The 16654-nt window shown below is 43.5% G+C and overlaps 2 protein-coding genes across 12 annotated transcripts in view; both read right to left on the bottom strand.

Moving 5' to 3' along the window:
• The window catches only part of LOC137323874 (microtubule-associated protein 2-like), a 329190-nt gene extending 320827 nt beyond the window's left edge, over nucleotides 1-8363 (bottom strand). For 10 of the 11 annotated variants that reach the window (XR_010963461.1, XM_067987893.1, XM_067987900.1 and 7 more), the window contains exon 1: nucleotides 8277-8363. The gene's annotated coding sequence lies outside the window, so the exon portion shown is untranslated. The remainder of the gene's footprint in view (nucleotides 1-8276) is intronic. The other variant, XM_067987894.1, reaches the window with a different exon arrangement.
• The window catches only part of LOC137324043 (uncharacterized), a gene marked incomplete at its 3' end in the record, with an annotated part of 38340 nt that overhangs the window by 3027 nt on the left and 18659 nt on the right, over nucleotides 1-16654 (bottom strand).

The following is a 16654-nucleotide window of genomic DNA, read 5'->3' as shown; positions in this document are numbered from 1 at the left end:
TTCTCTGTTCCAAGGAGAACATCCCAGCATCTCCACTCTATCCATGTAACTGAAGTCCCTCATCCCTGGAATCATTCTAGTAAATCTCTTCTGCACCCTCTCTAAGGCCTTCACATCTTTCCTCAAGTGCGGTGCCCAGAACTGGACACAATATTCCAACTGTGGCCAAACCAATGTTTTATAAAGGTTCATGACTTCCTTACTTTTGTACTCCATGCCTCTATTTATAAAGCCCAGCATCCCATATGCTTTCTTAACATCTGCCCTGCCACCTTCAAAGATTTGTGTACATATACCCTCCTACCGAAATGCATCACCTCACATTTTTCTGCGTTAATTTCCAGCTGCCACGTGTCCACCCATGCCACCAGCCTGTCTTCGTGTTTCTGCTTCTCTCTTTCCTGTTTCTCCTTCTCTCTCTTTCCTGTTTCTCCTTCTCTCTCTTTCCTGTTTCTCCTTCTCTCTCTTTCCTGTTTCTCCTTCTCTCTCTTTCCTGTTTCTCCTTCTCTCTCTTTCCTGTTTCTCCTTCTCTCTCTTTCCTGTTTCTCCTTCTCTCTCTTTCCTGTTTCTCCTTCTCTCTCTTTCCTGTTTCTCCTTCTCTCTCTTTCCTGTTTCTCCTTCTCTCTCTTTCCTGTTTCTCCTTCTCTCTCTTTCCTGTTTCTCCTTCTCTCTCTTTCCTGTTTCTCCTTCTCTCTCTTTCCTGTTTCTCCTTCTCTCTCTTTCCTGTTTCTCCTTCTCTCTCTTTCCTGTTTCTCCTTCTCTCTCTTTCCTGTTTCTCCTTCTCTCTCTTTCCTGTTTCTCCTTCTCTCTCTTTCCTGTTTCTCCTTCTCTCTCTTTCCTGTTTCTCCTTCTCTCTCTTATTTTCTTCATCCTTTCAAGTGATCAGTGGTGTAACCTGGCAGCTGAAGAGAGCTGCTGATGGCTCAGGCTCCATTTTCCAGTGCTTGATGTGGGGCACGAGTTAGGGGAGGAATCCAGCAGGCCAGAAAGTTATGGTGGCTTTTAGGTCATATTTGGTGGCTAACAGGTGTGGGGTATGAAAGCCCCATTTTAATTAAACAACAAAGGCAGGAAAGCCATGTAGAGCACCCGAGACTCCAAGCTGCCAGCCGCTGCACCCCCTCCCCCACGAAAACCCCAAGACACCATCATCCACTGCAGCCCCCACAGCGAGTCCGTGCCCTTAACACACTCTGGCGCCAGGACCCCGAGCTCCCACCACCCTCTACACTGTCCACCAGGACCCCACATCCTGACCAGCTACTGCCAGGATGCCGAGCTCCTATTGGTCGCTGAACTTCCTACCACAGAATCCCTTCCTCGTTTGGACCCCAAAGTACTAAGGGCTTGCATTGCCACCAACAGCTAATCCCTACACACCATTGAGGTCCCCATTGGCCCGAGAACCCTACTGTGATCCAGAAACCCCAGCTTCCCTGACCTAAGCACCAGACCAGGTTTCCACACTGCTTAAAGCGCATTTCTGCTGTAAACAGAAAAGGCTTTGTTTATTAAGCACTTTTTTTTTTAAGTGCTTAGCAGACATAAAATCGTTGCTGCTCATAGCAAGAACTGGCCTTTAGCGGCATAAGGAGTTGGACCAGGAGTCTGGATGGCAGGAGGGGGCAAAAGTCATTGGGAGGTTTGGGCATGTGCAGACCACAGCAGTGGGACTTCCCACAATAGCACAGGGAATCTTATAGGTAATCCCATCCTTGCAGACATAAATACCAGATTCCTACCATCAAAAGGAACCAGCTTAAAGTTCCTTTTTAAATGGAATGAATTCAACATCAGGTAGAGTGATGCTGTATGCATATCGTCTCCTTGCTTGGAAGCATGAATTAGCATCACTCACATACAGCACCACCTACTTTAGAGACGCAAATATCAAGAACTGGGAGGACTGAAAGGTAAGCATAATGTAAATATATGGGAAATTTAAACCATCAGCTTAAACTTAAGATCCATGATGGAAATAGCATGGAATTGCACACTACACATAAAATTTAATATAATAAAATATGTATGTTTATATAAAATAAATCTTATGTCTGCATGCACTTACTTTCTATAAAACCTTGCATCCTGTTAACCTCTATTATAAATTCCTATGTCCACATTTATAATGGAAATTGCCTATGCAAACTTGTCATGCTACATTTACACCCTCCAGCCTGTGGTGGCACTGAAGCTCCTTTGTTTAGTGTCCCACAGTCTGCATTGTAGAAAAATATAAAAATATTGATGCTACAACCAACTCTATTTCTTTGCTTCCAAAAAAGATTTGCTATTTAGCTGTAATTTTTTAAAAATTATATAAAAGTAAGGATAGAATGTAAGTTGTAAAATGGGGTTCAATTACATCTGCACACTCTGGTCCAATTATCCCCTGCACCTTAACCCCATTTTACCTAGTCTTGAATCATAGTGTGCAACATCACAGAAGATCTACACATATATATCTGTTGAAAATCCAGACCTAAACTGCTGTCACTCTGCCTAACTATAAGCATCTTCAGCACTCAATTTAAAATTCAGTCCACTACAAATTATACGGATGAACCCGCACATCCTTTGTTTGTATTTCTATTTCTGTTTTCAGTTTGAATGTTTGTGCATGAAGAGTGAACGCTAACCATGACATTACCCTGACCTAACTGGTGACTCAGCAAGAATAAACTATAAAGCTTCTATGGCTACACAGCAAAGATTCAGATTAATGTACCAGTCAAAAATGTAAGAAAACCAAGTGGGCCAATCAATAACAGATTTTAAGTTAATTAACACAAACAAATAGTTGATTGATTTACCAATCATAGTATAGTAGTGCAGATTTAGATCCTTCCCATGAAAGATAGGTGACAAGATGACAAACATGGAACTGTTTTCCTATTTTTTGTCTTCCATTTTATCAGCCTATCACTTGTTCTATATTGGATGCACCTATTTAAAAACTGGGACCTTCATGAGCAAGGGCTCAATCACAGTAATTAACACAATCCTATATGAGACACTAAATATATGCAACCAGGAAGTTACACCATTTTTCTGACTGGCTAGTCTGAATATTTGATTAACCACGATTGTACGAAAACAAAATGGAATAAGTTATCAAAAAGCATTGTAAATACGAAGAACATTTTAAGCAAGTCTGAAAGCTTTACATTAAATCTGCTCATTTGGATGGATTCAATAAAATCCTCATTTCCTGCTATCAATCATAGAACATGAAAAGCAGCTGCTGGAATTAGCTACAGCAAGCTGAAAACCCATTGTTCTAAGACCCCCAAAATCAATTTTGCACCAGAATGCTATCTTAAAAAAATCAGAATTTTAATGGGTTAAAGTTCTAAATTAATCATTCTCGCCTTGGCTAAATACAGTACCCATGTAAGCACTTCCTAAATTGCTCACTTAAAAAAAAGATTAACAACCTGTTAAACTGAAAGTGAGCATATTTCTGTAAAGTTTTGATACGTGAAACACAATTTTATCATTTTGTTCTCCCATGCAATTACAATTATAAACTAATACTGTCCCTAAATGTCCAATGCTGAACTAAACAGAGCTGGATTTTGGAGGCATTTTTCCCTGACTGGATATAAATGGAAGAAAATGTGAGGCTTGGTTACTAGTCACAAAATTAACCAGTTAGAGAGTCTATTAGCTTCAGTACAAACTTCATCAGCCAAACCATTAATGATGGCTTTTGCAACACTGTATTGTACTTTGCCAGATCAACTAAACAAAAATATATTTCACCACATAAACATCTTTTCTTAACAATTGCCAAATTGGCAAGTGGCCAGAGCTGTCTAAGTTTAACTTGCCTTTCAATAACATCTGAAACTTTGTATGGGTTTGATTGTTTTTAAATATATATTCGGCCCCTAAAACTTTAAGAGCCAAATGCTTCCAGGCAAAACCTGTGACTTAGAGGGAGGCCTGGTCATCTAAATCTAACTAAAAATACAACTTCTTCCTTCAGTACAATTTTTGATCCTGCAACTTACCAAATGCGCAAGTGTCATTACATAATAGATGCTCAGAATCTCAGTGCCAAAACGTAATGCCGATATAAATGAAACACAGATGGTAACCTTGCCAGAACACAGTTACTAGGGGGTGCTATGAAATGCTGAATACGATAATACAGATATCAATCTGTTAGCAGCAAAAGTAAAACTTTAACATTTTGACACTTGAAAAATTACAATTAAAACTCAAAAAATAATTTTCAGTGAACAATGCGAAGTATAATGAAATATGCTGCACATGTTCACAACTCCACTATTAGTACCAGTAATTTATCATTCCAGATCTTGCATCTTAAAAAAGCTTATGCATAGTCTTATAACAAGATATGCAGTGAACAAGATATCCAGTTAAAGAGTGATGGTGCATGGGTGACATCACATGTTGGTGCTTTGTGATCCAAATGACACATGCCAAGGGAAGAACTCACATTTTTCCATATGGATGAAAAAAAATTAATTCTGTGCTTGTCTCACTCTGGGCTGCTCCAATGCACCTCCAAGTGGCCAAAGAGCAACACTGGAAGTTGCTTACCTGCCTGCTTTCCTACTTTGTGATGTGGAGATGCCGGTGATGGACTGGGGTTGACAATTGTAAACACTTTTACAACACCAAGTTATAGTCCAGCAATTTTATTTTAAATTCACAAGCTTTCGGAGGCTACCTCCTTCCTCAGGTGAGGAAGGAGGTAGCCTCCGAAAGCTTGTGAATTTAAAATAAAATTGCTGGACTATAACTTGGTGTTGTAAAATTGTTTACAATTTCCTACTTTGTGTCATTGCCACCACTGATCGTGATCTTTTTCCTTTAGATATGGATGCAAGACAAAACCTTTGGTACAGTAACTCTAATGTTAATGTCTGTAAATTGTGTCAGTGCCATGCCTAGTATTTTATGGCGTTAGAGTGTATGCAGAAAAAGAAAATGCTTGGCCTTAATGAGTTTGCTATGCAAATACAAAGAAAAATATCAAGAACCAGTGCCACGTAATACACAAAAAAACTGCATTCCTTTGGAGCATTACAATTCAAGAACTGGTAAATTCTAAAAGCAAATATATAGTATTAGTTATTCGACTTCGTTCCATATACATTCATTTGAAATCAACCCTTAGGTTTATACAAAGTTAAAACAAATTCTTCTGGTAGAAAATGTAATTGATACAAAAGGAACTTGTTTTCATACAATTACAAATATACAGATATTGTTTATCCCAGATTTAAAATTTCAGGTCATAATTTCATTATCAATATGCCTTTTCCAAAAAAAACAGCATTTTTGTTTATTTTGTCATCAGTATTCACCATTTAAACATAGTCAAGAATCACGGCTCGGTAGACATCAGTGTGATGCTGCATATTAATAAACAGTCATTAACCTAAACTGCTTCATCAATTCTGTCATTTAACTTTGATTAATTCATTGCCTTTGCACTAGATTTCAACTCCTCCAAACTAGTTGTCTGGCAATGTCATCAGCCTCTCACTGGTTAAAAAAAACTTGTTTTTTGTATAAATTAACAGAATTGACAGGAAATAAAAATAAATAAAAGGGTGCGTGTGTCCAAGTTAATCATAATTCTGGCAGCTCCTATGCATGGTGTAGTACTGTAACCAGGAAAGTCCCACGTTTGATAAATAGCTTGCTCCTAGTTAGTTGACCAAAGTCAGGGCAGCAGAAAGGACATTACAACTGGCTTCAGAGTCACCAGGCTAGAGAGGAGGAACAAAAAAAAAAGCTATGCTTCCCATTCCTGGTTACCATCTCCTGACCTCTTGAAGAAGTGAATCCGTGTGGATGCCAGATAAGGACAGATCAGGCTTAGATGTGATACCCATTCCCTCAGTCAGCAAGCATGCTGATGATTACCATCTAGATGCATCAAGCCACTTAGGTGAGGTACCAGAGGGCTGCTGATATTTTTGAATCCATACCACAGAGTGAGTTACCACCTTACGCACAAGAGTGAAGAATATGTATGGCGGGGGGGGGGGGGGGGGAATTAAATTCTTTGAAAACAATTTACTTTTTAAAAAAGGTTCGATGGTGAACTTCACTTTGAAGTGATGTATGCCCCACAGTTGGCAAAAAGAGATTCAGGATAAGATCAACAAAAAAAGGTCACCTGAAATATGGAACTAACTTTATCCAACATATTTTGCTGCTGCCATGCGGCACTGTGCCAACACTGGAAATGCCCCAAAAATGGTTGGAAAAACAAAAAGGAGGAAACTATATCAACTCCAGAGACCTGGAATTGTGTTAAAGTCTGTAACCTAAGATGGCATTCACAAACCATTCAGCTAGATTCCTGTGATTTATGGCACAACTGGAACTCGTCCAGCCGATCATTCCCAAGAGTCTTATTCTATGTAACATATAGCAATGATCTCTTGCACTTTGACCTTTTAAACAGATATGAAGAACAGTTGGGCCGATCTTTCCTTTAGTATTTTCAATAGTTGGAGTGTCACCAATAATCCAGTGCTAAAGATTTGGCACCCCTGAGCCAAGCCATTCATAAACTCAGAACAAAAGCCCTTTTTTCTCTCCAATCAACATTATTCTCCCATGTTTCAATTCTTGTGTTTCAAACCCTGGTCGTTTTTCAAGTTATCTCTCACATGTTCTGTAGTTCCTATACAATCTGGCTGTCTTGCTTTCAAATCTGCACAAAAGGGCTCATTAATTACCAAATTCAAGGTAATTTTTTCAAAACTGCTTCAAATTGGTAATAATTTCTTTTACCGAAATTGGTCCGTATACAACCATGGGCACTCAAAATGCCAGTGTCATTAGAAATACAATATATAGCAAATGTGTCTTAGACAAATCAGAAATTAAACGAACTGGCTATTTGTAAATTGGTTACTGTGTAAAGTAAATACTTGAAGTGTTAACAGAAGTAGGCGGCCTGGCCCCCAAGCACCATCTGGCAGGCAGGTGGGTTTTGCTGCAGCTTTCCCTTTGTGGCCATCAGCTCCGCCGACACGCGTTTTGTCAGGGAGCGGAGCTGAGCTGAGGCGCATGCGCACTTCGCCACCTGGAACATCCCTCTCTTAATCCTCCTAATACAGCTGAAAGCCACTGCAGCACAGACACCAATCCCTTTCTCTGTGCAACAGCAGCAATATCGTGCAGTTGAACTGTTGGCTGAGAGGGGAGGCGGGTCACACTGCAACGCATCTGAGCTGTAATATTCTCTCAATTGGTAATCTTCAGAAATGTATCACTGTTCACCATAAAAACATTACATTATCAGGATTTTAGTTCAATGGATAACACAAATGTTATAAATGGACGGTCAACCAACGCAGAAAATAAACACAGCTTCCCCCTTCCCCAACAGATGCTGCACTAAACCAGTTCTTCTTCCCAGCGATGTGTTTTACTGCTTTTGTGAAAGTGTTCTGTGTGTTTCAATCGATTCTTAGATTACGATGGCAATTTAAATGGCTCTTGCACCTATTCTGATCTATAAACGTACATCGAATCGGAACTTCATTCACAAATCAATGACAAAATGCTGGAAACAGAACAAAAGAGACCGTTCAATCACACTTCACCCCTCTCCCTCTCCCCCTCCCTTCTGTAATCAGCTGCAGACAACCGTCAATGGACCGGCGGCTCAATTAAGAGACGCACAATTTTCCTGAAATTTCCACGCAGACAAAGACAGGTCAGATCATGCGCATTTTAAAAACGAAACACTTTCCAATTGAAGTACCCACTCCCCCCCAAAAAAACAGCCCCAGACAGACCGTCAATAACATGTGTTTGTGTGTGTCTGTGTGTGTGGCAGATACACTTCCTTTCTCCGTTGTTTGCAGACAGATTACTGCCAAGAATAGATGACAGTGCTGAAAAGGACAGAATAGGACCACGGAGAGAGGTATCCAGCAGCACCAATTTACCATTTGTGGGGATTTTAAGCAGAATAAAATGCATCGAGTTGCACCAGGAAACAAAACGACCGTAAGAGAAGTAGCACGAAAAATAAGAAAGCCCCAAATGCAGCATTCTGTACCAAGAGCCGCTGTCAATGCTGCCCATCCATCGTGGACCAACAGACCCTGAAACATGTCCTTTTCCTCCCGACTGCAGCGGCACTCGCCGCCTGTTACTCTTTCTGTTTGGACGAGGGGAGAGAGAGAGGGGGGGGGGGGTTCGGTCCATCCGTCCCTCGCCGCTCAAAGGCTTCGCCCCTGTTGTTATTTCTTTTCTTTTCTCGCACCTACCTGAGCTGTCGGAGGTTCCGCTCGCCGGCTCAGCGCTGACGGACTGAGACTCAGACAGAGAGGGAGAGAGGGAGGGGCTGAGCTCGGGGCGGAGGAGGGAAGCGAGGCGAGCGAGCGAGCGAGCGCGCGTTCTCGCACGTGTATTGGGCTCGCGGAAAGGGCCCGCGCGCCAATGCCCCCACCCCGCGCGCGCGCGCGCGCGCGCACACACACATCTAACGTCTTCGAGGAGAGAGAGGGAACGTGCGCGGGGGGGGGGCGGCGCGAGAGCTACCCGGCCCGCGCCACCCCCTCCCCAGACATGGCCACGAGCCGCATTGCCCAGCACGCGCCCCGCCCGCCCGCGAAAGCGGAGAGTTATTCTTCTCCCGGTGACCACAGGGAACGATTACAACAGAATTAATCACAGCCACATCAGCACCTTGAGTACAGCTTTCCCGAGAGGTGCTACGTTTTGGAGGCAGTGAATAATGGAAGCATTTGGATAAAAGGAGCAACAGTCTCCAGAAATGCAATGGGCAGGGAAATGACAGCATCTTTCCAGCAACGCAAACAAAAATGTAAACAAAAAGGGCATTTACTCCGGTAATAATTTTAAACAGCGTTAATTTTAGTCTGGCATTACGGAATGGAAAAGGATACAACATGTGTCCCCTGTGTAAGAAAAAACAATTATTAATCAAGCAAGATATAGAGTGCTGCCAACACCCATGGTTCAGTTTAATTATAAGCGTGAACTGGTCATCTAGTCAAAATAACCAGAAGAGTCTTAACAGAATGTAATGTTGGATTTATTTTAAATGATTCTTTGGTTTGTATATTTTCCATTTCAAATTAAATACTTTTGTCATGATTATTAATAATTTCCATAAGTTTTCCCATCTAAAATCCAACAGCAGTAATGATTTCTCCAAACCTTTTCTCATTCTGCCATCTACTGTTTTGGTGACCTGCTCACTTCAAATTCGTTTAATCATTTATTATTTTTTGACTGTGATCATGCAGCTTTTTACCTTTTTTATAACCGTTTCCTGTTTTTTTCCCGCAAGATATTCAATCCAAACTTTTCAGTTTTTAAAAGTAAATTACTTCAACGATTTCAGTAATTAATCTAAACAATAATATAGCCCAAAAACAATCTTTTATTTATAAACACACACCCAAACATTATATAGGTCAAAATGTAGTTTCATGTTTAAAAAATGCACAGAAGTTTGTATAAATGTATTTCAAAGTTAGAGAGCATGCATTTGGATTCTATTTTGTAGGCAATGCCCCAATTGATGACATAATTGGAGAATCAGTAATACAATAAACTGATAGTTAAAATTTTCATGTTACATTGAGAAGAATGAACATGCATTTATATAGCGCCTTTCATGACCTCAGGACATTCCAAAGTGCTTTACAGCTAGAACAACAACAATTTGCCTTTCTATTGCACCTTTAACATAGTAAAACATCCCAAGGCGATTAATAGGAGTGATCATCAAACAACATTTGACACCGAGCCACATAAGGAGATATTAGAATAGGTGACCAAAAGCTTGGTCAAAGAGGTAGGCTTTAAGGAGCGACTTAAAGAGGAGAGAGAGAGAGGTCGAGATGCAGAGAGATTTAGGGAGGGAATTCCAGAGCTGAGGGCCAAGGCAGCTGAAGGCACAGCCAGTAATGGTGGAGCAATGAAAATCAGTAATGTGCAAGAGGCCAGAATTGGAAGAGTGCCGAGATCTCGGAGGGTTGTAGGGCTGGAGGAAGTTACAAAGATAAGATGGGGCGAGACCATGGATGGATTTGAAAACACAGGCGAGAAATTTAAAATCGAGGCATTGCTGGACAAGGAGCCAATGTAGGTCAGCAAGTACAGGGGTGATGGGTGAACGGCACTTGGTGTGAGTTAGGATACAAGCAACAGAGTTCTGGATGAGCTCAAGTTTATGGAGGGTGCAAGGTGGGAGGCCGGCCAGGAGAGCATTGGTATAATCAAGTCTGACGGTAACAATGGCATGGATGAGGATTTTAGCAGCAGATGAGCTGTGGCAGCGTCAGAGACAGGCGATGTTACGGAAATGGAAATAGGTGGTCTTGGTATGGAGAGGATAAGGGGTCAATAGCTCAGTTCGGGGTCAAATAAGATGCCGAGTTTGCGAACAGTCTGTTTCAGCCTCAGACAGTAGCCATTGAGAGGGATGGAGTCGATGGCCAGGGAAAGGAGTTTGTGGCGTGGTCCGAAGGCAATAGCTTCGGTCTTCCCAATACTTTTGAAGTGCAGACACAGTTCTATTGTGTAGGGGAACTTGGCAGCCAATTTATGCACAGCAAGGTCCCACAAACAATAATGAGATAATGACCAGATAATTATTTATTGATGTTGGTCGATGGATAAATAAATTTATGATGTGGAGATGCCGGTGATGGACTGGGGTTGACAATTGTAAACAATTTTACAACACCAAGTTATAGTCCAGCAATTTTATTTTAAATTCACAAGCTTTCGGAGATTTCCTCCTTCCTCAGGCAAATGTTTCAAGAGCTCCTTGAAGCCTACGCATTTATACATATAGAACAATACATGGTGTTTACAGACTGCCCCTGCAACTGCCCGTTGCCAAGGCAATCACCGTGTTCAGACAGAGAGGTGTCACCTGCAGAACCCCCGAATACACATTCAACAAAAAAACAAACAGGGAAAAAAAACAGAGAAAAAAAACAGAGAGAGGCAGAAACATCCGGAAGGCAGAGAGACCCATGGGTCATTTGCTGGCTCTCTCTGCCTTCCGGATGTTTCTGCCTCTCTCTGTTTTTTTTCTCTGTTTTTTTTCCCTGTTTGTTTTTTTGTTGAATGTGTATTCGGGGGTTCTGCAGGTGACACCTCTCTGTCTGAACACGGTGATTGCCTTGGCAACGGGCAGTTGCAGGGGCAGTCTGTAAACACCATGTATTGTTCTATATGTATAAATGCGTAGGCTTCAAGGAGCTCTTGAAACATTTGCCTGAGGAAGGAGGAAATCTCCGAAAGCTTGTGAATTTAAAATAAAATTGCTGGACTATAACTTGGTGTTGTAAAATTAAATAAATTTAGGTCAGGGCACTCGGAGAATTTCCCAGCTCTTCTTCAAATAATGGGATCTTTTACATCCACCCAAGAGGGAAGATGAAGGCTTGTTTTAATGTCTCATCCATTAAACAGAACCTCTGACTGCACCCTCAGTATTGCACTGAAGTAGCTGCCACTTTCTTTACAGTAGGAGATGCTGACAATGTGGTATTTGTCTATGGGCCTCTGAGGAGTAGGGATGTGGGTTGACACTTTTTGATCACAACAAGCTCCTGCTGTTGGCCTGCTTTTCTTTTCAAGGTTGGCAAATCACACTGTATTCTGCCACCTATCCACACATTCTTTGTTGCTCTAATGCCTTCACTTTTTAAAAATCAGACAATGTAAAGAAGCATTAAAGATCTTCTCATCCACGGGTGGGCACCTTAGAGAAAATTTGCGGCTATTGCAAATTTGCAAATAAATGCAAATTAGTTCCATGCAACTAAAGCTACTGCTTTCTTCTTATTAAACTTATTCTACCTGTTTGATCTACCAGGGTGAAGTGATGATTCCTGTACTGCTATTGGTGCATTTACAATTTATTATTCTAAATTCAATATAGCAGGCCAGGGAACAGCTTGTCCCAGCCTGAAGCCCCAGGAAGGTAGTGGAAGGTTAGTTAAAAGGTAACAACATCCAGCCACATGGGACAGGAGTGGACCTAGTAATGAAATCAGGAAAGAAGTAGTGAGCTCCCGCTCTGCCCCCTCCACCCCTACACTCCTCATGCTGTGTGTCTCCTTAGCATGATCGACTGAGCACTGTTTGCCCCCATCTTCAGCACCTCCTTGCCCTGATCTTCGAAAGTTTTCCGGCTTTTTACCCAAAGGCGCATATAGCACTAAAACAATCTGTCTTTACTGCAAATAGATAGGTTGCCTGCTATTTGCCAATGGGAAACCTTCTGCTTACATAAGAAATAGGAGCAAGAGTAGGCCATACGGCCCCTCGAGCCTGCTTCGCCATTCGATAGGATCATGGCTGATCCTCGACCTCAACTCCACCTTCCAGCCTGATCCCCATATTCCTTGATTCCCCGAGAGTCCAAAAATCTACCTATCTCAGCCTTGAATATACTCAATGACTCAGCATCCACAGCCCTCTGGGGTAGAGAATTCCAAAGATTCACAACCTTCTGAGTGAAGAAATTCCTCCTCATCTCAGTCTTAAATGGCCGACCCCTTATCATGAGAATATGCACCCTAGTTCTAGACTCTCCAACAAGGGAACAACCACTCAGCATCTACCCTGTCAAGCCCCCTCAGAATCTTATATGTTTCAATGAGATCACCTCTCATTCTTCTAAACTCCAGAGAGTATAGGCCCATTCTACTTAATCTCTCCTCATAGGATAACCCTCTCATCCCAGGAATCAATCTAGTGAACCTTCATTGCACCGCCTCCAAGGCAAGTATATCCTTCCCTGGATAAGGAGACGAAAACTGTACGCGGTATTCCATGTGAGGTCTCACCAAAGCCCTGTACAATTGTAGTAAGACTTACTTACTCTTGTACTCCAACCCACTTGCAATAAAGGCCAACATGCCATTTGCCTTCCTAATTGCTTGCTCTACCTGCATGCAAACTTTCTGTCTTTCTTCTATGAGGACACCCAAATCTCTCTGAACACCAACATTTAATAATTTCTCATCAATTAAAAAATATTCTGTTTTTCTAGTCTTCCTACCAAACTGAATAACCTCACATTTCCCTTCATTATACTCCATCTGCCACCTTCTTGCCCACTCACTTAACCTGTCTATATCCCTTTGCAGACTTTTTTGGGCTCGATTTTCGCACCTGATCCATGGCGGGGGGGCTGCGAAAATCCGGGATTCCCGGGGCGGGTCTGGAGCCCGGCGCCAACCTGCCCACTTCCGGGTTCCCAGTGATGCGCTGACGTGCGCACGCAGCCCCCGCATGTGGGACTCCCACCAGCAATTAAAGCCGGCGGGGTGCCACTTAAAGTACATAAACAGGTATTTCAGGTCGTTTACAGACCTGATTGACCTGATATTTTAGAAGGGATGGGATTTTGAAATGAACTGAGACTGTTTCCCGTACTGGGGGAAACACTCCCAGTTCAAATGGACGTGTTGCAGCCATCAGCCTGTGGCAGCTGCAAAGGTCCATTTGACAGGTGAGGGGGGGCAGGGGGAGGCCCTCACTCATTGCAGGAGGCCACTCTGTCACTTTGGACAAAGTTTGGCCTCCACCACCCTCCACCTAACAATAAAATTCACCAACTTGCACACTTACCCCGGTGTCCAGACACATTTACCTACCTTGCGGACCCCCTCAAATGTACATCTTCTGGATGGGGGCCGCTGTAGCTGCAGTCATGACCTCCTCGGAGGGCGAACAGCATCACCGGCCTCGCCGTCCACCTCTGACACGTGGAGCTCCACAACACAGTGCTGTGACACATCCACCGGCACAGCAGGAGGGAGGGCAACCGCAGAGAGAGATGCATCGCAGAGGGCACTACCCTCGCCACAGGGTCTACAGACCGAGGCTCAGATTCCTGGACCTCTCTGAGCAGCAGTGCACACGGAGGCTCAGAGTCACCCGACATGTAGTCGTGGATATCTGCAGCCTCCTTCATACCGAGCTGCTCCCGGCTGACCCGAGCACCATCTTCTTACCTGTCAAAGTCACCACTGCCCTCAACAACTTCTCCTCCGCATCCTTCCAGGGTGCCACTGGGGACATCGCCGACGTCTCTCAGTCGTCTGCATAAAAGAGCCCTGCAAATACACCTACACCCACTCTGCAGAGACACAATGGGTGGCATCATAAGAACATAAGAACATAAGAAATTGGAGCAGGAGTAGGCCAATCGGCCCCTCGAGCCTGCTCCGCCATTCAATAAGATCATGGCTGATCTGATCCCAACCACCAATCTAAAGAACACAAGAAGTCGGAGCAGGACCCGGCCACATAGCCCCTGGGCCCTCTCCGCCACCCACAGGGCATTGACCGATCCGAACTCAGCTTCATGTCCAATTTCCTGCCCGCTCCCCATAACCCCTAATTCCCTTTACTTCTAGGAAACTGTCTATTTCTGTTTTAAATTTATCTAATGATGTAGCTTCCACAGCTTCCTGGGGCAGCAAATTCCACAGACCTACCACCCTCTGAGTGAAGAAGTTTCTCCTCATCTCAGTTTTGAAAGAGCAGCCCCTTATTCTAAGATTATGCCCCCTAGTTCTAGTTTCACCCATCTTTGGGAACATCCTTACTGCATCCACCCGATCAAGACCCTTCACAATCTTATATGTTTCAATAAGATCGCCTCTCATTCTTCTGAACTCCAATGAGTAGAGTCCCAATCTACTCAACCTCTCCTCATATGTCCGCCCCCTCATCCCCGGGATTAACCGAGTGAACCTTCTTTGTACTGCCTCGAGAGCAAGTATGCCTTTTCTTAAGTATGGAGACCAAAACTGTATGCAGTATTCCAGGTGCGGTCTCACCAATACCTTATATAACTGCAGCAATACCTCCTTGTTTTTATATTCTATCCCCCTAGCAATAAAAGCCAACATTCCGTTGGCTTTCTTGATCACCTGCTGCACCTGCATACCAACTTTTTGATTTTCTTGCACTAGGACCCCCAGATCCCTTTGTACTGCAGTACTTTCCAGTCTCTCGCCATTAAGAAAATAACTTGCTCTCATCAGTTGTGGGTCTTCATAGTGATCCTCAGGAAAGGGCATTATTGCACAAACCAGACAAGATTCGCAAAGATGTGGCAGTAGTGGTGACAATATAATATGTTATGTGAGTTGATCAGAAATTAAATATAGGTAAACACCATGACAAACCCTCAAACACCCTTCATGCTCACGACATGTTTGCCTAACTCTTCCTACTGCACATATGTGCTGCATGCCCTGTGGCTGCAGCACAGGTAGTGGCAGGTTGAGTGAGGCTGACCGTGAAAGAGATGCATGAGAGGGTGAGTATGAGATAGAGCCATGAGATTGTATGAGGATTGGGTTGAGTGGTAGTGATGGGATGAGTACTGTCGAGGTGAGTAAGTGCAGGTAAGATGAGGATGAGGTTTGAGTGGGTGTGAGGAGTGATGTGATAGAGTAGTGTTGGCAGTGCAGAAGGAGATGTGGGGTGGGGGCGGTGATGTGGCAGACGGAGTGTAGGGGAATGAGTAAGTGTACTCACTTCGGCTGACCTACTGAGGTCATTGAAGCGCCTCCTGCACTGTATGCAGGTGGGCGATATGTTGGTGGTGCAGGTGACCTCCTCTGCCACCTCGAGTCAGGCCTTCTTGGTGACAGAGGCAGGCCGCTTCCGCCCGCCGGGTGGAAGATCTCTGTCCTCCCCCTCCTCCTCACCCCATCTAATGATACCTGGGGTGAGGCATCATTAAACTGGGAGCAGCCTTCCCCCTGGGCTGCTCCATGCTGTAATTTTTCCTATTTGTTGCAGCATCTGTCAGTGGAGGACTGCCCCTTTAAATAGAGCTCCTCCAGCTGACAGATCTTACTGTGCATGCGCAGTCCGCCCGACACGCAGCTCAGCAGTGGGGAACCCGGATGCGCAGGTAAGTGGCTCCAAATAGCCTGCAATTCCGTGTGGAGCACATTGATTTCACCGGGCACGTTACCCACGCGCCAAGTCGACCCCCCCCCTGCTGAGAACCCGCCGCCCTGCTAATATCGAGCCCTTTGTGTCCTCCTCACAGCTTACCTTCCCACGTAACTTTGTATCGTCAGCAAACTTGAATATATTACACTCAGTCCCTTCATCTAACTCATTAATATAGATTGTAAATAGCTGAGGCCCAAGCACCGATCTTTGTGGCACCCCACTAGTAACAGCCTGCCAATCTGAAAATGACCTGTTTATCCCCACTCTCTGTTTTCTGTCCGTTAACCAAACCTCCATCCATGCTAATATATCACCCCCAACCCCATTAGTCCTTATCTTGTGTAACAGCCTTTTATGTGGCACCTTATCGAATGCCTTTTGAAAATCCAAATATACTACATCCACTGGTTCCTCTTTATCTACCCTGCGAGTTACATCCTCAAAAAACTCTAATAAATTTGTCAAACACCATTTCCCTTTCATAAAACCATGTTGACTCTGCCTAATCATATTATGATTTTTCGAGGAGCCCTGTTACCACTGCCTTAATAATGGATTCCAGCATTTTCCCAACCATTGATATCAGGCTAACTGGTCTGTAGTTCCCTGTTTGCTCTCTCCCTCCTTTCTTAAATAGCAGGGTTACATTTGTTACCTTCCAATCTGC

This window comes from Heptranchias perlo, chromosome 7 (assembly GCF_035084215.1).
Source record: "Heptranchias perlo isolate sHepPer1 chromosome 7, sHepPer1.hap1, whole genome shotgun sequence".
NCBI lineage: Eukaryota > Metazoa > Chordata > Chondrichthyes > Hexanchiformes > Hexanchidae > Heptranchias > Heptranchias perlo.
The sequence above is the reverse complement of the archived record's forward strand: the minus strand, read 5'-3'. Positions and strand labels throughout refer to the sequence as shown.